The sequence below is a fragment of the Balaenoptera physalus genome (assembly GCF_965194825.1).
Source record: "Balaenoptera physalus genome assembly, chromosome: 9".
Taxonomy (NCBI): Eukaryota; Metazoa; Chordata; class Mammalia; order Artiodactyla; family Balaenopteridae; genus Balaenoptera; species Balaenoptera physalus.
Window position 1 is genome coordinate 82,235,632 of NC_138888.1, and position 24,035 is coordinate 82,259,666.

The following is a 24,035-nucleotide window of genomic DNA, read 5'->3' on the forward strand; positions in this document are numbered from 1 at the left end:
GAAGGTTGCACTCTAGAATTTTTTGGTCGATTTTCGACCTCAGTATTTTTTGGAGGGCAGGTGTCATTTACAGAACTGCAATTGGTGAATATTTAGTGACCTTTTGCAGTGGGTTTAAAGCTGCTGTTGTGGGAAACGGCCACAAGGATGCAGCATTTCTCCATTCCCAAATCTGGGTACTAGGGCAGCAGAGCCATTCTAGAAGTCGTTTGTCTAGGTTGTAAATTTGAATGGAATGTGCCAGGAAAACCCCCCATAGGTCTATGTCTCATTACTCCTAGTTCGTTGTTTTAATTTTTTCAATTGGGGTAATGGTTAGAATGTTGCTTGTCCAAGGTGTACACACTCTGGTTCATCTACATATTCTACATACCTATTTATGTAGAGATCCTCTTCCCTTGTAAATTATTACAGTGATCCGTAATCCTTCCTTGCTATATGGTCGGTCTTTTTGATATATGTATATAATATGTATTTGTATACATATGGTAACGCTAATCTTCATTTATCCATTCCCCCCACCTTTACTTTTAGATAAGCATAGTTCTTTTTTAATAAGTCTGTGATTGACTTTCTCTGTGGAAATATGTTCATTTGTGTCAGTTATTAGATAACGCCTATAAGTGATATCATAGGATATAGGACTTTTGCTTTCCGACTTACCTCATGTTCTGTGATTATCTCCAAGATCATCTATGGGGCCTCAAAGAGCAGTGTTTCATTGTTTTCCATGGCTAGTATTCATTGTGTACATGGACCACTTCTTCTTTATCCTTTCATCTGTAGATGGACATTTTGGTTGCTTCACTGTCTTGTCTATTGTGAATAAGGCTGCAGTGCAGCTTTTGCAGCCCGGGTCTTCTTCATTCTGGTCTTCTCAGGTGAGAGGCCCATTGGTGCGCCTGCTGGATTGACTGGTACCTCAATTTTTCCTTTTAAACGCAGCTCTTTCCTGTTCTCATTATTAGCGTTTAACCCTTTTACATCTCACCAGCAGCTAGAGGGTACACAGTTCTCTAAAACCTCTTCAGCATTTATTGTTTGTAGACTTTTTGCCAATGGTCAGTCGACTGGTGTGAGTTGAAGACTTTTTGTAGATTAGATTGCATGAGTCTAATACTTCCTGAGGCTGAGCTTTTATCCATTTTCCTTTCTTTAAAAAGAGAGTGAGTAAAACTTACCTCTTCATACTATCTTCTTGAAAATTTTGCCTGTTTTGAATTTTTTTTATCCATTCCCTACCTCAGCACAATTTTGACGGCAGGTGTCCTTTACAGCCCTGAGTCCTTGTGAATGGTAAGTGACCATTAGCTGTGGGTTAAAAGCTGCTCTTGCGGGAATCGGCCACATGGCGGCAGCATTTCTCCTTTACCAAATCTGGTTACTAGGTCAACAGAGCCTTACTGGAAGTGGTGTTCTAGGTTGTAAATTAGAATGGCATGTGAGAGGAAAACGCCCTTTAATGTATGTCTCATTACTTCTTGTTGTTATTTTTAACTTAAGTTTTATTTTTTATCACAGCAAACTTGATTACAATGTTTTGTTTGTTCTAGGTGTGCAAGATGTGGTTCTTTCACACATATACATATATCTATTCTTCTTCGGAGCCTTTTCCCATGTAGGTTATGACACAATGTTGAGTAGTCTTCTCTTGGTATTGCGTAGCTCTTTGGTGATTACATATTTCACAGGTGTTTGTATCTCTCTGTTAACCTCAATACGGTAATGTATCCATTCCTCACACCTTTCTAATTGGTGAACCATAAGTTTTTTTATTGATTCTATGATAGTGTTTCTCTGTGGAAATATCTTTGTTTGTATCATTTTTTAGGTAACCCCTATATATGATATGATAGGATATGTGTCTTTCGCTTTCTCACCTACTCCAAGTTGCGTGATTACTTCTAGACTCATCTACGGTGCTGCAAATGGCATTGTTTCATTTTTTCACTAGCTCATATTCCATCTGTACAGGTAGCAGTTCTTCTTTGTCCACCCATCTGTCGGTGGCCTTTTTGGTTACTTCCATATCTTGGCTATCGTAATAGTATGCAATGCAGATTTGCGTGGCTGTGTCCTTCCAATTCTGTCTTCTTAGTTTATAGGTCCAGGAATAGGTCTGCTGGATCATATGGTAGCTCAATGTTGACTTTTTAAAGGCACCTCTGTTCTGTTCTCCTTAGTGGCTCTTTCCAGGTTACGTCCCACTTAAAGTAGAGGGCATGTATTTCTTCCCAGCACCTTCAGGATTTATTCTTTGTAGTTTTTGCTGATGATTATTCTGAGTGGTGTGAGCTGATACCTCTTTGTGGTTGAATTTGCATGTGTCTCATAATGCGTTGAAATTGAGCTTTAAGACATGATCTTTTTATTTTTCCAGCTGTGATTAGAGCTTATTTCTTCACAGTGTTTTCTTAAAGTATGTGTCACCATTTGTAATATTTTGGCCATTATCTCCCTCAAGACATTTTGAGGGCAGGTTTCATTTACAGCCCTGCAGTACTTGTTCATGTGAAGTGACCATTAGCTCAGGCTTTAAACCTGCTTTTGCAGGTAACGGCCAGAGAGCGGCAGCCTTTCTACGTTTCCCATGCTGGTACTAGGGAAACAGACCTACCGGCCAGTGGTGTTCTTCGGTTATAAATTAGAGTGCTTTGTGCCCGGAAAAACCCACAAATGTTGATGTCTCCTTGCTTTTGTTTGTTTTTAAATTGAGTTTATATTTATTATTAGAGTAATATTCCATTGTGTACGTGGACCACTTCTTCTTGGTGCATTCCTCGGTTGATGGACATTTTCATTGCTTCCAAGTGCTGGCTATGGTAAATCTTGCTGGCGTACAGGTTTGCCAGCCTGTGACTTTTTGATTCTCATTTTCTCAAGTGATAGGCCAAGCAGTGGTTGTGATTGATTGACTGGTAGCTCAATGTTTCCCTTTTCAAAGCACCTACACTGTGTTTTCATTAGTGGCTCTTTACATGCCCCCCCTTACAACCGAAGGTACGCATTTCTCCACACTCCCTTCACGGTTTATTTTTTGCAGCATTTTTCCTAATGGCCATTCTGACTGCTGTGAGCTGATAGGTTTTTGTAATATGGGTATGCATGTCATTAAAATTTTTTAAATTCGTCATATTCCTACCCCTTTTTCTTTTCTCTTAAAAGAAAAACCCGTGAGTACAATATAGCTCTTGAACTTGTCTTCTTCGAAGCTTGCCCTCTTTTGAATTTTTTGGTCGATTTTTGACCCCAGAAATTTTCTGGAGGGCAGGTATCATTTACAGAACTGCAAGTTGGTGAAAATTTAGTGACCTTTTGCAGTGGGTTCAAAGCTGCTGTTGTGGGAAACGGCCACAAGGAGGTAGCATTTCTCCATTCCCCAATCTGGGTACTAGGGCAGCAGAGCCTTTCTGGAAGTCATTGTCCTAGGTTGTAAATTAGAATGGAAATTGCCAGGAGGAATACCCATAAGTTTATGTCTCATTACTTCTTCTTGGTTTTTAAAATTTTTTTAATCTGGGTAAAGTTTAGAATATTGTTTGTCCTAGGTGTACACAATCTGGTTCATTTGTACATTATGTATGTCTATTAATGTACGGATCCTCTTCCCATGTAAAATATTACAGTGTTCCGTCGACCTCCCTTGCTATATGTTCGGTGTTTTTGATACATGTATATACTATGTATTTGTATATGTATGGTAACACTAATGTTCATTTCTCAATTTCCCCCCTCCTTTCCTTTCAGATGAGCATAGTTTGTTTTCTAAGCCTGTGAGTGTCTTTCTCTTTGGAAATATGTTCATCTGTGTCAGTTATTAGATAATGCCATAAGTGATAATATAGGATATAGGTGTTTTGCTTTCCGACCTACTTCATGTTTTGTGATTATCTCCAGGCTCAAGTATGGTTCCTCAAAGAGCAGTGCTTCAATGTTTTCCATGGCTAATATTCCATTGTGTACATGGACCACTTCTTCTTGGTGCATTCCTCTGTCGATGGACATTTTCGTTGCTTCCAAGTGTTGCCTATGGTAAATATTGCTGGATTGCAGGATTTCCAGCCTGTGATTTTTGATTTTCATTTTCTCAGGTGATAGACCCAGCAGTGGGTATGATTGATTGACTGGTACGGTAGCTCATCGTTTACCTTTTCAAGGCAACTCCATTGTGCTTTCATTAGTGGCTCTTACCACGTCCCCCTTAGAATCAAGGGTACGCATTTCTCCACAATCACTTCAGCATTTATTGTTGGCAGAATTTTTTTTGATGGCCATTATGACTGGTGTGAGCTGATAGGTTTTTGTAATTTGGGTTTACATGTCTGTAAAAATTCCTACAATTCATCATTTTTCCACGGCTTTTTCTTTTCTGTTAAAAGAAAAAAGCAAAAAAGTGTGAGTATAATATACCTCTTCAAATATTCTTTTTGGAAGGTTGCACTCTAGAATTTTTTGGTCGATTTTCGACCTCAGTATTTTTTGGAGGGCAGGTGTCATTTACAGAACTGCAATTGGTGAATATTTAGTGACCTTTTGCAGTGGGTTTAAAGCTGCTGTTGTGGGAAACGGCCACAAGGATGCAGCATTTCTCCATTCCCAAATCTGGGTACTAGGGCAGCAGAGCCATTCTAGAAGTCGTTTGTCTAGGTTGTAAATTTGAATGGAATGTGCCAGGAAAACCCCCCATAGGTCTATGTCTCATTACTCCTAGTTCGTTGTTTTAATTTTTTCAATTGGGGTAATGGTTAGAATGTTGCTTGTCCAAGGTGTACACACTCTGGTTCATCTACATATTCTACATACCTATTTATGTAGAGATCCTCTTCCCTTGTAAATTATTACAGTGATCCGTAATCCTTCCTTGCTATATGGTCGGTCTTTTTGATATATGTATATAATATGTATTTGTATACATATGGTAACGCTAATCTTCATTTATCCATTCCCCCCACCTTTACTTTTAGATAAGCATAGTTCTTTTTTAATAAGTCTGTGATTGACTTTCTCTGTGGAAATATGTTCATTTGTGTCAGTTATTAGATAACGCCTATAAGTGATATCATAGGATATAGGACTTTTGCTTTCCGACTTACCTCATGTTCTGTGATTATCTCCAAGATCATCTATGGGGCCTCAAAGAGCAGTGTTTCATTGTTTTCCATGGCTAGTATTCATTGTGTACATGGACCACTTCTTCTTTATCCTTTCATCTGTAGATGGACATTTTGGTTGCTTCACTGTCTTGTCTATTGTGAATAAGGCTGCAGTGCAGCTTTTGCAGCCCGGGTCTTCTTCATTCTGGTCTTCTCAGGTGAGAGGCCCATTGGTGCGCCTGCTGGATTGACTGGTACCTCAATTTTTCCTTTTAAACGCAGCTCTTTCCTGTTCTCATTATTAGCGTTTAACCCTTTTACATCTCACCAGCAGCTAGAGGGTACACAGTTCTCTAAAACCTCTTCAGCATTTATTGTTTGTAGACTTTTTGCCAATGGTCAGTCGACTGGTGTGAGTTGAAGACTTTTTGTAGATTAGATTGCATGAGTCTAATACTTCCTGAGGCTGAGCTTTTATCCATTTTCCTTTCTTTAAAAAGAGAGTGAGTAAAACTTACCTCTTCATACTATCTTCTTGAAAATTTTGCCTGTTTTGAATTTTTTTTATCCATTCCCTACCTCAGCACAATTTTGACGGCAGGTGTCCTTTACAGCCCTGAGTCCTTGTGAATGGTAAGTGACCATTAGCTGTGGGTTAAAAGCTGCTCTTGCGGGAATCGGCCACATGGCGGCAGCATTTCTCCTTTACCAAATCTGGTTACTAGGTCAACAGAGCCTTACTGGAAGTGGTGTTCTAGGTTGTAAATTAGAATGGCATGTGAGAGGAAAACGCCCTTTAATGTATGTCTCATTACTTCTTGTTGTTATTTTTAACTTAATTTTTATTTTTTATCACAGCAAACTTGATTACAATGTTTTGTTTGTTCTAGGTGTGCAAGATGTGGTTCTTTCACACATATACATATATCTATTCTTCTTCGGAGCCTTTTCCCATGTAGGTTATGACACAATGTTGAGTAGTCTTCTCTTGGTATTGCGTAGCTCTTTGGTGATTACATATTTCACAGGTGTTTGTATCTCTCTGTTAACCTCAATACGGTAATGTATCCATTCCTCACACCTTTCTAATTGGTGAACCATAAGTTTTTTTATTGATTCTATGATAGTGTTTCTCTGTGGAAATATCTTTGTTTGTATCATTTTTTAGGTAACCCCTATATATGATATGATAGGATATGTGTCTTTCGCTTTCTCACCTACTCCAAGTTGCGTGATTACTTCTAGACTCATCTACGGTGCTGCAAATGGCATTGTTTCATTTTTTCACTAGCTCATATTCCATCTGTACAGGTAGCAGTTCTTCTTTGTCCACCCATCTGTCGGTGGCCTTTTTGGTTACTTCCATATCTTGGCTATTGTAATAGTATGCAATGCAGATTTGCGTGGCTGTGTCCTTCCAATTCTGTCTTCTTAGTTTATAGGTCCAGGAATAGGTCTGCTGGATCATATGGTAGCTCAATGTTTACTTTTTAAAGGCACCTCTGTTCTGTTCTCCTTAGTGGCTCTTTCCAGGTTACGTCCCACTTAAAGTGGAGGGCATGTATTTCTTCCCAGCACCTTCAGGATTTATTCTTTGTAGTTTTTGCTGATGATTTTTCTGAGTGGTGTGAGCTGATACCTCTTTGTGGTTGAATTTGCATGTGTCTCATAATGCGTTGAAATTGAGCTTTAAGACATGATCTTTTTATTTTTCCAGCTGTGATTAGAGCTTATTTCTTCACAGTGTTTTCTTAAAGTATGTGTCACCATTTGTAATATTTTGGCCATTATCTCCCTCAAGACATTTTGAGGGCAGGTTTCATTTACAGCCCTGCAGTACTTGTTCATATGAAGTGACCATTAGCTCAGGCTTTAAACCTGCTTTTGCAGGTAACGGCCAGAGAGCGGCAGCCTTTCTACGTTTCCCATGCTGGTACTAGGGAAACAGACCTACCGGCCAGTGGTGTTCTTCGGTTATAAATTAGAGTGCAATGTGCCCGGATAAACCCACAAATGTTGATGTCTCCTTGCTTTTGTTTGTTTTTAAATTGAGTTTATATTTATTATTAGAGTAACATTCCATTGTGTACGTGGACCACTTCTTCTTGGTGCATTCCTCTGTTGATGGACATTTTCATTGCTTCCAAGTGCTGGCTATGGTAAATCTTGCTGGCGTACAGGTTTGCCAGCCTGTGACTTTTTGATTCTCATTTTCTCAGGTGATAGGCCAAGCAGTGGTTGTGATTGATTGACTGGTAGCTCAATGTTTCCCTTTTCAAAGCACCTACACTGTGTTTTCATTAGTGGCTCTTTACATGCCCCCCCTTACAACCGAAGGTACGCATTTCTCCACACTCCCTTCACGGTTTATTTTTTGCAGCATTTTTCCTAATGGCCATTCTGACTGCTGTGAGCTGATAGGTTTTTGTAATATGGGTATGCATGTCATTAAAATTTTTTAAATTCGTCATATTCCTACCCCTTTTTCTTTTCTCTTAAAAGAAAAACCCGTGAGTACAATATAGCTCTTGAACTTGTCTTCTTCGAAGCTTGCCCTCTTTTGAATTTTTTGGTCGATTTTTGACCCCAGAAATTTTCTGGAGGGCAGGTATCATTTACAGAACTGCAAGTTGGTGAAAATTTAGTGACCTTTTGCAGTGGGTTCAAAGCTGCTGTTGTGGGAAACGGCCACAAGGAGGTAGCATTTCTCCATTCCCCAATCTGGGTACTAGGGCAGCAGAGCCTTTCTGGAAGTCATTGTCCTAGGTTGTAAATTAGAATGGAAATTGCCAGGAGGAATCCCCATAAGTTTATGTCTCATTACTTCTTCTGGGTTTTTAAAATTTTTTTAATCTGGGTAAAGTTTAGAATATTGTTTGTCCTAGGTGTACACAATCTGGTTCATTTGTACATTATGTATGTCTATTAATGTACGGATCCTCTTCCCATGTAAAATATTACAGTGTTCCGTCGACCTCCCTTGCTATATGTTCGGTGTTTTTGATACATGTATATACTATGTATTTGTATATGTATGGTAACACTAATGTTCATTTCTCAATTTCCCCCCTCCTTTCCTTTCAGATGAGCATAGTTTGTTTTCTAAGCCTGTGAGTGTCTTTCTCTTTGGAAATATGTTCATCTGTGTCAGTTATTAGATATTGCCATAAGTGATAATATAGGATATAGGTGTTTTGCTTTCCGACCTACTTCATGTTTTGTGATTATCTCCAGGCTCAAGTATGGTTCCTCAAAGAGCAGTGCTTCAATGTTTTCCATGGCTAATATTCCATTGTGTACATGGACCACTTCTTCTTGGTGCATTCCTCTGTCGATGGACATTTTCGTTGCTTCCAAGTGTTGCCTATGGTAAATATTGCTGGATTGCAGGATTGCCAGCCTGTGATTTTTGATTTTCATTTTCTCAGGTGATAGACCCAGCAGTGGGTATGATTGATTGACTGGTACGGTAGCTCATCGTTTACCTTTTCAAGGCAACTCCATTGTGCTTTCATTAGTGGCTCTTACCACGTCCCCCTTAGAATCAAGGGTACGCATTTCTCCACAATCACTTCAGCATTTATTGTTGGCAGAATTTTTTTTGATGGCCATTATGACTGGTGTGAGCTGATAGGTTTTTGTAATTTGGGTTTACATGTCTGTAAAAATTCCTACAATTCATCATTTTTCCACGGCTTTTTCTTTTCTGTTAAAAGAAAAAAGCAAAAAAGTGTGAGTATAATATACCTCTTCAAATATTCTTTTTGGAAGGTTGCACTCTAGAATTTTTTGGTCGATTTTCGACCTCAGTATTTTTTGGAGGGCAGGTGTCATTTACAGAACTGCAATTGGTGAATATTTAGTGACCTTTTGCAGTGGGTTTAAAGCTGCTGTTGTGGGAAACGGCCACAAGGATGCAGCATTTCTCCATTCCCAAATCTGGGTACTAGGGCAGCAGAGCCATTCTAGAAGTCGTTTGTCTAGGTTGTAAATTTGAATGGAATGTGCCAGGAAAACCCCCCATAGGTCTATGTCTCATTACTCCTAGTTCGTTGTTTTAATTTTTTCAATTGGGGTAATGGTTAGAATGTTGCTTGTCCAAGGTGTACACACTCTGGTTCATCTACATATTCTACATACCTATTTATGTAGAGATCCTCTTCCCTTGTAAATTATTACAGTGATCCGTAATCCTTCCTTGCTATATGGTCGGTCTTTTTGATATATGTATATAATATGTATTTGTATACATATGGTAACGCTAATCTTCATTTATCCATTCCCCCCACCTTTACTTTTAGATAAGCATAGTTCTTTTTTAATAAGTCTGTGATTGACTTTCTGTGTGGAAATATGTTCATTTGTGTCAGTTATTAGATAACGCCTATAAGTGATATCATAGGATATAGGACTTTTGCTTTCCGACTTACCTCATGTTCTGTGATTATCTCCAAGATCATCTATGGGGCCTCAAAGAGCAGTGTTTCATTGTTTTCCATGGCTAGTATTCATTGTGTACATGGACCACTTCTTCTTTATCCTTTCATCTGTAGATGGACATTTTGGTTGCTTCACTGTCTTGTCTATTGTGAATAAGGCTGCAGTGCAGCTTTTGCAGCCCGGGTCTTCTTCATTCTGGTCTTCTCAGGTGAGAGGCCCATTGGTGCGCCTGCTGGATTGACTGGTACCTCAATTTTTCCTTTTAAACGCAGCTCTTTCCTGTTCTCATTATTAGCGTTTAACCCTTTTACATCTCACCAGCAGCTAGAGGGTACACAGTTCTCTAAAACCTCTTCAGCATTTATTGTTTGTAGACTTTTTGCCAATGGTCAGTCGACTGGTGTGAGTTGAAGACTTTTTGTAGATTAGATTGCATGAGTCTAATACTTCCTGAGGCTGAGCTTTTATCCATTTTCCTTTCTTTAAAAAGAGAGTGAGTAAAACTTACCTCTTCATACTATCTTCTTGAAAATTTTGCCTGTTTTGAATTTTTTTTATCCATTCCCTACCTCAGCACAATTTTGACGGCAGGTGTCCTTTACAGCCCTGAGTCCTTGTGAATGGTAAGTGACCATTAGCTGTGGGTTAAAAGCTGCTCTTGCGGGAATCGGCCACATGGCGGCAGCATTTCTCCTTTACCAAATCTGGTTACTAGGTCAACAGAGCCTTACTGGAAGTGGTGTTCTAGGTTGTAAATTAGAATGGCATGTGAGAGGAAAACGCCCTTTAATGTATGTCTCATTACTTCTTGTTGTTATTTTTAACTTAATTTTTATTTTTTATCACAGCAAACTTGATTACAATGTTTTGTTTGTTCTAGGTGTGCAAGATGTGGTTCTTTCACACATATACATATATCTATTCTTCTTCGGAGCCTTTTCCCATGTAGGTTATGACACAATGTTGAGTAGTCTTCTCTTGGTATTGCGTAGCTCTTTGGTGATTACATATTTCACAGGTGTTTGTATCTCTCTGTTAACCTCAATACGGTAATGTATCCATTCCTCACACCTTTCTAATTGGTGAACCATAAGTTTTTTTATTGATTCTATGATAGTGTTTCTCTGTGGAAATATCTTTGTTTGTATCATTTTTTAGGTAACCCCTATATATGATATGATAGGATATGTGTCTTTCGCTTTCTCACCTACTCCAAGTTGCGTGATTACTTCTAGACTCATCTACGGTGCTGCAAATGGCATTGTTTCATTTTTTCACTAGCTCATATTCCATCTGTACAGGTAGCAGTTCTTCTTTGTCCACCCATCTGTCGGTGGCCTTTTTGGTTACTTCCATATCTTGGCTATTGTAATAGTATGCAATGCAGATTTGCGTGGCTGTGTCCTTCCAATTCTGTCTTCTTAGTTTATAGGTCCAGGAATAGGTCTGCTGGATCATATGGTAGCTCAATGTTTACTTTTTAAAGGCACCTCTGTTCTGTTCTCCTTAGTGGCTCTTTCCAGGTTACGTCCCACTTAAAGTGGAGGGCATGTATTTCTTCCCAGCACCTTCAGGATTTATTCTTTGTAGTTTTTGCTGATGATTATTCTGAGTGGTGTGAGCTGATACCTCTTTGTGGTTGAATTTGCATGTGTCTCATAATGCGTTGAAATTGAGCTTTAAGACATGATCTTTTTATTTTTCCAGCTGTGATTAGAGCTTATTTCTTCACAGTGTTTTCTTAAAGTATGTGTCACCATTTGTAATATTTTGGCCATTATCTCCCTCAAGACATTTTGAGGGCAGGTTTCATTTACAGCCCTGCAGTACTTGTTCATATGAAGTGACCATTAGCTCAGGCTTTAAACCTGCTTTTGCAGGTAACGGCCAGAGAGCGGCAGCCTTTCTACGTTTCCCATGCTGGTACTAGGGAAACAGACCTACCGGCCAGTGGTGTTCTTCGGTTATAAATTAGAGTGCAATGTGCCCGGATAAACCCACAAATGTTGATGTCTCCTTGCTTTTGTTTGTTTTTAAATTGAGTTTATATTTATTATTAGAGTAACATTCCATTGTGTACGTGGACCACTTCTTCTTGGTGCATTCCTCTGTTGATGGACATTTTCATTGCTTCCAAGTGCTGGCTATGGTAAATCTTGCTGGCGTACAGGTTTGCCAGCCTGTGACTTTTTGATTCTCATTTTCTCAGGTGATAGGCCAAGCAGTGGTTGTGATTGATTGACTGGTAGCTCAATGTTTCCCTTTTCAAAGCACCTACACTGTGTTTTCATTAGTGGCTCTTTACATGCCCCCCCTTACAACCGAAGGTACGCATTTCTCCACACTCCCTTCACGGTTTATTTTTTGCAGCATTTTTCCTAATGGCCATTCTGACTGCTGTGAGCTGATAGGTTTTTGTAATATGGGTATGCATGTCATTAAAATTTTTTAAATTCGTCATATTCCTACCCCTTTTTCTTTTCTCTTAAAAGAAAAACCCGTGAGTACAATATAGCTCTTGAACTTGTCTTCTTCGAAGCTTGCCCTCTTTTGAATTTTTTGGTCGATTTTTGACCCCAGAAATTTTCTGGAGGGCAGGTATCATTTACAGAACTGCAAGTTGGTGAAAATTTAGTGACCTTTTGCAGTGGGTTCAAAGCTGCTGTTGTGGGAAACGGCCACAAGGAGGTAGCATTTCTCCATTCCCCAATCTGGGTACTAGGGCAGCAGAGCCTTTCTGGAAGTCATTGTCCTAGGTTGTAAATTAGAATGGAAATTGCCAGGAGGAATCCCCATAAGTTTATGTCTCATTACTTCTTCTGGGTTTTTAAAATTTTTTTAATCTGGGTAAAGTTTAGAATATTGTTTGTCCTAGGTGTACACAATCTGGTTCATTTGTACATTATGTATGTCTATTAATGTACAGATCCTCTTCCCATGTAAAATATTACAGTGTTCCGTCGACCTCCCTTGCTATATGTTCGGTGTTTTTGATACATGTATATACTATGTATTTGTATATGTATGGTAACACTAATGTTCATTTCTCAATTTCCCCCCTCCTTTCCTTTCAGATGAGCATAGTTTGTTTTCTAAGCCTGTGAGTGTCTTTCTCTTTGGAAATATGTTCATCTGTGTCAGTTATTAGATAATGCCATAAGTGATAATATAGGATATAGGTGTTTTGCTTTCCGACCTACTTCATGTTTTGTGATTATCTCCAGGCTCAAGTATGGTTCCTCAAAGAGCAGTGCTTCAATGTTTTCCATGGCTAATATTCCATTGTGTACATGGACCACTTCTTCTTGGTGCATTCCTCTGTCGATGGACATTTTCGTTGCTTCCAAGTGTTGCCTATGGTAAATATTGCTGGATTGCAGGATTTCCAGCCTGTGATTTTTGATTTTCATTTTCTCAGGTGATAGACCCAGCAGTGGGTATGATTGATTGACTGGTACGGTAGCTCATCGTTTACCTTTTCAAGGCAACTCCATTGTGCTTTCATTAGTGGCTCTTACCACGTCCCCCTTAGAATCAAGGGTACGCATTTCTCCACAATCACTTCAGCATTTATTGTTGGCAGAATTTTTTTTGATGGCCATTATGACTGGTGTGAGCTGATAGGTTTTTGTAATTTGGGTTTACATGTCTGTAAAAATTCCTACAATTCATCATTTTTCCACGGCTTTTTCTTTTCTGTTAAAAGAAAAAAGCAAAAAAGTGTGAGTATAATATACCTCTTCAAATATTCTTTTTGGAAGGTTGCACTCTAGAATTTTTTGGTCGATTTTCGACCTCAGTATTTTTTGGAGGGCAGGTGTCATTTACAGAACTGCAATTGGTGAATATTTAGTGACCTTTTGCAGTGGGTTTAAAGCTGCTGTTGTGGGAAACGGCCACAAGGATGCAGCATTTCTCCATTCCCAAATCTGGGTACTAGGGCAGCAGAGCCATTCTAGAAGTCGTTTGTCTAGGTTGTAAATTTGAATGGAATGTGCCAGGAAAACCCCCCATAGGTCTATGTCTCATTACTCCTAGTTCGTTGTTTTAATTTTTTCAATTGGGGTAATGGTTAGAATGTTGCTTGTCCAAGGTGTACACACTCTGGTTCATCTACATATTCTACATACCTATTTATGTAGAGATCCTCTTCCCTTGTAAATTATTACAGTGATCCGTAATCCTTCCTTGCTATATGGTCGGTCTTTTTGATATATGTATATAATATGTATTTGTATACATATGGTAACGCTAATCTTCATTTATCCATTCCCCCCACCTTTACTTTTAGATAAGCATAGTTCTTTTTTAATAAGTCTGTGATTGACTTTCTGTGTGGAAATATGTTCATTTGTGTCAGTTATTAGATAACGCCTATAAGTGATATCATAGGATATAGGACTTTTGCTTTCCGACTTACCTCATGTTCTGTGATTATCTCCAAGATCATCTATGGGGCCTCAAAGAGCAGTGTTTCATTGTTTTCCATGGCTAGTATTCATTGTGTACATGGACCACTTCTTCTTTATCCTTTCATCTGTAGATGGACATTTTGGTTGCTTCACTGTCTTGTCTATTGTGAATAAGGCTGCAGTGCAGCTTTTGCAGCCCGGGTCTTCTTCATTCTGGTCTTCTCAGGTGAGAGGCCCATTGGTGCGCCTGCTGGATTGACTGGTACCTCAATTTTTCCTTTTAAACGCAGCTCTTTCCTGTTCTCATTATTAGCGTTTAACCCTTTTACATCTCACCAGCAGCTAGAGGGTACACAGTTCTCTAAAACCTCTTCAGCATTTATTGTTTGTAGACTTTTTGCCAATGGTCAGTCGACTGGTGTGAGTTGAAGACTTTTTGTAGATTAGATTGCATGAGTCTAATACTTCCTGAGGCTGAGCTTTTATCCATTTTCCTTTCTTTAAAAAGAGAGTGAGTAAAACTTACCTCTTCATACTATCTTCTTGAAAATTTTGCCTGTTTTGAATTTTTTTTATCCATTCCCTACCTCAGCACAATTTTGACGGCAGGTGTCCTTTACAGCCCTGAGTCCTTGTGAATGGTAAGTGACCATTAGCTGTGGGTTAAAAGCTGCTCTTGCGGGAATCGGCCACATGGCGGCAGCATTTCTCCTTTACCAAATCTGGTTACTAGGTCAACAGAGCCTTACTGGAAGTGGTGTTCTAGGTTGTAAATTAGAATGGCATGTGAGAGGAAAACGCCCTTTAATGTATGTCTCATTACTTCTTGTTGTTATTTTTAACTTAATTTTTATTTTTTATCACAGCAAACTTGATTACAATGTTTTGTTTGTTCTAGGTGTGCAAGATGTGGTTCTTTCACACATATACATATATCTATTCTTCTTCGGAGCCTTTTCCCATGTAGGTTATGACACAATGTTGAGTAGTCTTCTCTTGGTATTGCGTAGCTCTTTGGTGATTACATATTTCACAGGTGTTTGTATCTCTCTGTTAACCTCAATACGGTAATGTATCCATTCCTCACACCTTTCTAATTGGTGAACCATAAGTTTTTTTATTGATTCTATGATAGTGTTTCTCTGTGGAAATATCTTTGTTTGTATCATTTTTTAGGTAACCCCTATATATGATATGATAGGATATGTGTCTTTCGCTTTCTCACCTACTCCAAGTTGCGTGATTACTTCTAGACTCATCTACGGTGCTGCAAATGGCATTGTTTCATTTTTTCACTAGCTCATATTCCATCTGTACAGGTAGCAGTTCTTCTTTGTCCACCCATCTGTCGGTGGCCTTTTTGGTTACTTCCATATCTTGGCTATCGTAATAGTATGCAATGCAGATTTGCGTGGCTGTGTCCTTCCAATTCTGTCTTCTTAGTTTATAGGTCCAGGAATAGGTCTGCTGGATCATATGGTAGCTCAATGTTTACTTTTTAAAGGCACCTCTGTTCTGTTCTCCTTAGTGGCTCTTTCCAGGTTACGTCCCACTTAAAGTGGAGGGCATGTATTTCTTCCCAGCACCTTCAGGATTTATTCTTTGTAGTTTTTGCTGATGATTATTCTGAGTGGTGTGAGCTGATACCTCTTTGTGGTTGAATTTGCATGTGTCTCATAATGCGTTGAAATTGAGCTTTAAGACATGATCTTTTTATTTTTCCAGCTGTGATTAGAGCTTATTTCTTCACAGTGTTTTCTTAAAGTATGTGTCACCATTTGTAATATTTTGGCCATTATCTCCCTCAAGACATTTTGAGGGCAGGTTTCATTTACAGCCCTGCAGTACTTGTTCATATGAAGTGACCATTAGCTCAGGCTTTAAACCTGCTTTTGCAGGTAACGGCCAGAGAGCGGCAGCCTTTCTACGTTTCCCATGCTGGTACTAGGGAAACAGACCTACCGGCCAGTGGTGTTCTTCGGTTATAAATTAGAGTGCAATGTGCCCGGATAAACCCACAAATGTTGATGTCTCCTTGCTTTTGTTTGTTTTTAAATTGAGTTTATATTTATTATTAGAGTAACATTCCATTGTGTACGTGGACCACTTCTTCTTGGTGCATTCCTCTGTTGATGGACATTTTCATTGCTTCCAAGTGCTGGCTATGGTAAATCTTGCTGGCGTACAGGTTTGCCAGCCTGTGACTTTTTGATTCTCATTTTCTCAGGTGATAGGCCAAGCAGTGGTTGTGATTGATTGACTGGTAGCTCAATGTTTCCCTTTTCAAAGCACCTACACTGTGTTTTCATTAGTGGCTCTTTACATGCCCCCCCTTACAACCGAAGGTACGCATTTCTCCACACTCCCTTCACGGTTTATTTTTTGCAGCATTTTTCCTAATGGCCATTCTGACTGCTGTGAGCTGATAGGTTTTTGTAATATGGGTATGCATGTCATTAAAATTTTTTAAATTCGTCATATTCCTACCCCTTTTTCTTTTCTCTTAAAAGAAAAACCCGTGAGTACAATATAGCTCTTGAACTTGTCTTCTTCGAAGCTTGCCCTCTTTTGAATTTTTTGGTCGATTTTAGACCCCAGAAATTTTCTGGAGGGCAGGTATCATTTACAGAACTGCAAGTTGGTGAAAATTTAGTGACCTTTTGCAGTGGGTTCAAAGCTGCTGTTGTGGGAAACGGCCACAAGGAGGTAGCATTTCTCCATTCCCCAATCTGGGTACTAGGGCAGCAGAGCCTTTCTGGAAGTCATTGTCCTAGGTTGTAAATTAGAATGGAAATTGCCAGGAGGAATCCCCATAAGTTTATGTCTCATTACTTCTTCTGGGTTTTTAAAATTTTTTTAATCTGGGTAAAGTTTAGAATATTGTTTGTCCTAGGTGTACACAATCTGGTTCATTTGTACATTATGTATGTCTATTAATGTACAGATCCTCTTCCCATGTAAAATATTACAGTGTTCCGTCGACCTCCCTTGCTATATGTTCGGTGTTTTTGATACATGTATATAATATGTATTTGTATATGTATGGTAACACTAATGTTCATTTCTCAATTTCCCCCCTCCTTTCCTTTCAGATGAGCATAGTTTTTTTTCTAAGCCTGTGAGTGTCTTTCTCTTTGGAAATATGTTCATCTGTGTCAGTTATTAGATAATGCCATAAGTGATAATATAGGATATAGGTGTTTTGCTTTCCGACCTACTTCATGTTTTGTGATTATCTCCAGGCTCAAGTATGGTTCCTCAAAGAGCAGTGCTTCAATGTTTTCCATGGCTAATATTCCATTGTGTACATGGACCACTTCTTCTTGGTGCATTCCTCTGTCGATGGACATTTTCGTTGCTTCCAAGTGTTGCCTATGGTAAATATTGCTGGATTGCAGGATTGCCAGCCTGTGATTTTTGATTTTCATTTTCTCAGGTGATAGACCCAGCAGTGGGTATGATTGATTGACTGGTACGGTAGCTCAACGTTTACCTTTTCAAGGCAACTCCATTGTGCTTTCATTAGTGGCTCTTACCACGTCCCCCTTAGAATCAAGGGTACGCATTTCTCCACAATCACGTCAGCATTTATTGTTGGCAGAATTTTTTTTGATGGCCATTATGACTGGTGTGAGCTGATAGGTTTTTGTAATTTGGGTTTACATGTCTGTAAAAATTCCTACAATTCATCATTTTTCCACGGCTTTTTCTTTTCTGTTAAAAGAAAAAAGCAAAAAAGTGTGAGTATAATATACCTCTTCAAATATTCTTTTTGGAAGGTTGCACTCTAGAATTTTTTGGTCGATTTTCGACCTCAGTATTTTTTGGAGGGCAGGTGTCATTTACAGAACTGCAATTGGTGAATATTTAGTGACCTTTTGCAGTGGGTTTAAAGCTGCTGTTGTGGGAAACGGCCACAAGGATGCAGCATTTCTCCATTCCCAAATCTGGGTACTAGGGCAGCAGAGCCATTCTAGAAGTCGTTTGTCTAGGTTGTAAATTTGAATGGAATGTGCCAGGAAAACCCCCCATAAGTCTATGTCTCATTACTCCTAGTTCGTTGTTTTAATTTTTTCAATTGGGGTAATGGTTAGAATGTTGCTTGTCCAAGGTGTACACACTCTGGTTCATCTACATATTCTACATACCTATTTATGTAGAGATCCTCTTCCCTTGTAAATTATTACAGTGTTCCGTAATCCTTCCTTGCTATATGGTCGGTCTTTTTGATATATGTATATAATATGTATTTGTATACATATGGTAACGCTAATCTTCATTTATCCATTCCCCCCACCTTTACTTTTAGATAAGCATAGTTCTTTTTTAATAAGTCTGTGATTGACTTTCTGTGTGGAAATATGTTCATTTGTGTCAGTTATTAGATAACGCCTATAAGTGATATCATAGGATATAGGACTTTTGCTTTCCGACTTACCTCATGTTCTGTGATTATCTCCAAGATCATCTATGGGGCCTCAAAGAGCAGTGTTTCATTGTTTTCCATGGCTAGTATTCATTGTGTACATGGACCACTTCTTCTTTATCCTTTCATCTGTAGATGGACATTTTGGTTGCTTCACTGTCTTGTCTATTGTGAATAAGGCTGCAGTGCAGCTTTTGCAGCCCGGGTCTTCTTCATTCTGGTCTTCTCAGGTGAGAGGCCCATTGGTGCGCCTGCTGGATTGACTGGTACCTCAATTTTTCCTTTTAAACGCAGCTCTTTCCTGTTCTCATTATTAGCGTTTAACCCTTTTACATCTCACCAGCAGCTAGAGGGTACACAGTTCTCTAAAACCTCTTCAGCATTTATTGTTTGTAGACTTTTTGCCAATGATCAGTCGACTGGTATGAATTGAAGACTTTTTGTAGATTAGATTGCATGAGTCTAATACTTCCTGAGGCTGAGCTTTTATCCATTTTCCTTTCTTTAAAAAGAGAGTGAGTAAAACTTACCTCTTCATACTATCTTCTTGAAAATTTTGCCTGTTTTGAATTTTTTTTATCCATTCCCTACCTCAGCACAATTTTGACGGCAGGTGTCCTTTACAGCCCTGAGTCCTTGTGAATGGTAAGTGACCATTAGCTGTGGGTTAAAAGCTGCTCTTGCGGGAATCGGCCACATGGCGGCAGCATTTCTCCTTTACCAAATCTGGTTACTAGGTCAACAGAGCCTTACTGGAAGTGGTGTTCTAGGTTGTAAATTAGAATGGCATGTGAGAGGAAAACGCCCTTTAATGTATGTCTCATTACTTCTTGTTGTTATTTTTAACTTAATTTTTATTTTTTATCACAGCAAACTTGATTACAATGTTTTGTTTGTTCTAGGTGTGCAAGATGTGGTTCTTTCACACATATACATATATCTATTCTTCTTCGGAGCCTTTTCCCATGTAGGTTATGACACAATGTTGAGTAGTCTTCTCTTGGTATTGCGTAGGTCTTTGGTGATTACATATTTCACAGGTGTTTGTATCTCTCTGTTAACCTCAATACGGTAATGTATCCATTCCTCACACCTTTCTAATTGGTGAACCATAAGTTTTTTTATTGATTCTATGATAGTGTTTCTCTGTGGAAATATCTTTGTTTGTATCATTTTTTAGGTAACCCCTATATATGATATGATAGGATATGTGTCTTTCGCTTTCTCACTTACTCCAAGTTGCGTGATTACTTCTAGACTCATCTACGGTGCTGCAAATGGCATTGTTTCATTTTTTCACTAGCTCATATTCCATCTGTACAGGTAGCAGTTCTTCTTTGTCCACCCATCTGTCGGTGGCCTTTTTGGTTACTTCCATATCTTGGCTATCGTAATAGTATGCAATGCAGATTTGCGTGGCTGTGTCCTTCCAATTCTGTCTTCTTAGTTTATAGGTCCAGGAATAGGTCTGCTGGATCATATGGTAGCTCAATGTTTACTTTTTAAAGGCACCTCTGTTCTGTTCCCCTTAGTGGCTCTTTCCAGGTTACGTCCCACTTAAAGTGGAGGGCATGTATTTCTTCCCAGCACCTTCAGGATTTATTCTTTGTAGTTTTTGCTGATGATTATTCTGAGTGGTGTGAGCTGATACCTCTTTGTGGTTGAATTTGCATGTGTCTCATAATGCGTTGAAATTGAGCTTTAAGACATGATCTTTTTATTTTTCCAGCTGTGATTAGAGCTTATTTCTTCACAGTGTTTTCTTAAAGTATGTGTCACCATTTGTAATATTTTGGCCATTATCTCCCTCAAGACATTTTGAGGGTAGGTTTCATTTACAGCCCTGCAGTACTTGTTCATGTGAAGTGACCATTAGCTCAGGCTTTAAACCCGCTTTTGCAGGTAACGGCCAGAGAGCGGCAGCCTTTCTACGTTTCCCATGCTGGTACTAGGGAAACAGACCTACCGGCCAGTGGTGTTCTTCGGTTATAAATTAGAGTGCAATGTGCCCGGATAAAACCACAAATGTTGATGTCTCCTTGCTTTTGTTTGTTTTTAAATTGAGTTTATATTTATTATTAGAGTAATATTCCATTGTGTACGTGGACCACTTCTTCTTGGTGCATTCCTCGGTTGATGGACATTTTCATTGCTTCCAAGTGCTGGCTATGGTAAATCTTGCTGGCGTACAGGTTTGCCAGCCTGTGACTTTTTGATTCTCATTTTCTCAAGTGTTAGGCCAAGCAGTGGTTGTGATTGATTGACTGGTAGCTCAATGTTTCCCTTTTCAAAGCACCTACACTGTGTTTTCATTAGTGGCTCTTTACATGCCCCCCCTTACAACCGAAGGTACGCATTTCTCCACCCTCCCTTCAAGGTTTATTTTTTGCAGCATTTTTCCTAATGGCCATTCTGACTGCTGTGAGCTGATAGGTTTTTGTAATATGGGTATGCATGTCATTAAAATTTTTTAAATTCGTCATATTCCTACCCCTTTTTCTTTTCTCTTAAAAGAAAAACCCGTGAGTACAATATAGCTCTTGAACTTGTCTTCTTCGAAGCTTGCCCTCTTTTGAATTTTTTGGTCGATTTTTGACCCCAGAAATTTTCTGGAGGGCAGGTATCATTTACAGAACTGCAAGTTGGTGAAAATTTAGTGACCTTTTGCAGTGGGTTCAAAGCTGCTGTTGTGGGAAACGGCCACAAGGAGGTAGCATTTCTCCATTCCCCAATCTGGGTATTAGGGCAGCAGAGCCTTTCTGGAAGTCATTGTCCTAGGTTGTAAATTAGAATGGAAATTGCCAGGAGAAATCCCCATAAGTTTATGTCTCATTACTTCTTCTTGGTTTTTAAAATTTTTTTAATCTGGGTAAAGTTTAGAATATTGTTTTTCCTAGGTGTACACAATCTGGTTCATTTGTACATTATGTATGTCTATTAATGTACAGATCCTCTTCCCATGTAAAATATTACAGTGTTCCGTCGACCTCCCTTGCTATATGTTCGGTGTTTTTGATACATGTATATAATATGTATTTGTATATGTATGGTAACACTAATGTTCATTTCTCAATTTCCCCCCTCCTTTCCTTTCAGATGAGCATAGTTTGTTTTCTAAGCCTGTGAGTGTCTTTCTCTTTGGAAATATGTTCATCTGTGTCAGTTATTAGATAATGTCATAAGTGATAATATAGGATATAGGTGTTTTGCTTTCCGACCTACTTCATGTTTTGTGATTATCTCCAGGCTCAAGTATGGTTCCTCAAAGAGCAGTGCTTCAATGTTTTCCATGGCTAATATTCCATTGTGTACATGGACCACTTCTTCTTGGTGCATTCCTCTGTCGATGGACATTTTCGTTGCTTCCAAGTGTTGCCTATGGTAAATATTGCTGGAGTGCAGGATTTCCAGCCTGTGATTTTTGATTTTCATTTTCTCAGGTGATAGACCCAGCAGTGGGTATGATTGATTGACTGGTACGGTAGCTCAACGTTTACCTTTTCAAGGCAACTCCATTGTGCTTTCATTAGTGTCTCTTACCACGTCCCCCTTAGAATCAAGGGTACGCGTTTCTCCACAATCACGTCAGCATTTATTGTTGGCAGAATTTTTTTTCATGGCCATTATGACTGGTGTGAGCTGATAGGTTTTTGTAATTTGGGTTTACATGTCTGTAAAAATTCCTACAATTCATCATTTTTCCACGGCTTTTTCTTTTCTGTTAAAAGAAAAAAGCAAAAAAGTGTGAGTATAATATACCTCTTCAAATATTCTTTTTGGAAGGTTGCACTCTAGAATTTTTTGGTCGATTTTCGACCTCAGTATTTTTTGGAGGGCAGGTGTCATTTACAGAACTGCAATTGGTGAATATTTAGTGACCTTTTGCAGTGGGTTTAAAGCTGCTGTTGTGGGAAACGGCCACAAGGATGCAGCATTTCTCCATTCCCAAATCTGGGTACTAGGGCAGCAGAGCCATTCTAGAAGTCGTTTGTCTAGGTTGTAAATTTGAATGGAATGTGCCAGGAAAACCCCCCATAAGTCTATGTCTCATTACTCCTAGTTCGTTGTTTTAATTTTTTCAATTGGGGTAATGGTTAGAATGTTGCTTGTCCAAGGTGTACACACTCTGGTTCATCTACATATTCTACATACCTATTTATGTAGAGATCCTCTTCCCTTGTAAATTATTACAGTGTTCCGTAATCCTTCCTTGCTATATGGTCGGTCTTTTTGATATATGTATATAATATGTATTTGTATACATATGGTAACGCTAATCTTCATTTATCCATTCCCCCCACCTTTACTTTTAGATAAGCATAGTTCTTTTTTAATAAGTCTGTGATTGACTTTCTGTGTGGAAATATGTTCATTTGTGTCAGTTATTAGATAACGCCTATAAGTGATATCATAGGATATAGGACTTTTGCTTTCCGACTTACCTCATGTTCTGTGATTATCTCCAAGATCATCTATGGGGCCTCAAAGAGCAGTGTTTCATTGTTTTCCATGGCTAGTATTCATTGTGTACATGGACCACTTCTTCTTTATCCTTTCATCTGTAGATGGACATTTTGGTTGCTTCACTGTCTTGTCTATTGTGAATAAGGCTGCAGTGCAGCTTTTGCAGCCCGGGTCTTCTTCATTCTGGTCTTCTCAGGTGAGAGGCCCATTGGTGCGCCTGCTGGATTGACTGGTACCTCAATTTTTCCTTTTAAACGCAGCTCTTTCCTGTTCTCATTATTAGCGTTTAACCCTTTTACATCTCACCAGCAGCTAGAGGGTACACAGTTCTCTAAAACCTCTTCAGCATTTATTGTTTGTAGACTTTTTGCCAATGATCAGTCGACTGGTATGAATTGAAGACTTTTTGTAGATTAGATTGCATGAGTCTAATACTTCCTGAGGCTGAGCTTTTATCCATTTTCCTTTCTTTAAAAAGAGAGTGAGTAAAACTTACCTCTTCATACTATCTTCTTGAAAATTTTGCCTGTTTTGAATTTTTTTTATCCATTCCCTACCTCAGCACAATTTTGACGGCAGGTGTCCTTTACAGCCCTGAGTCCTTGTGAATGGTAAGTGACCATTAGCTGTGGGTTAAAAGCTGCTCTTGCGGGAATCGGCCACATGGCGGCAGCATTTCTCCTTTACCAAATCTGGTTACTAGGTCAACAGAGCCTTACTGGAAGTGGTGTTCTAGGTTGTAAATTAGAATGGCATGTGAGAGGAAAACGCCCTTTAATGTATGTCTCATTACTTCTTGTTGTTATTTTTAACTTAATTTTTATTTTTTATCACAGCAAACTTGATTACAATGTTTTGTTTGTTCTAGGTGTGCAAGATGTGGTTCTTTCACACATATACATATATCTATTCTTCTTCGGAGCCTTTTCCCATGTAGGTTATGACACAATGTTGAGTAGTCTTCTCTTGGTATTGCGTAGGTCTTTGGTGATTACATATTTCACAGGTGTTTGTATCTCTCTGTTAACCTCAATACGGTAATGTATCCATTCCTCACACCTTTCTAATTGGTGAACCATAAGTTTTTTTATTGATTCTATGATAGTGTTTCTGTGTGGAAATATCTTTGTTTGTATCATTTTTTAGGTAACCCCTATATATGATATGATAGGATATGTGTCTTTCGCTTTCTCACTTACT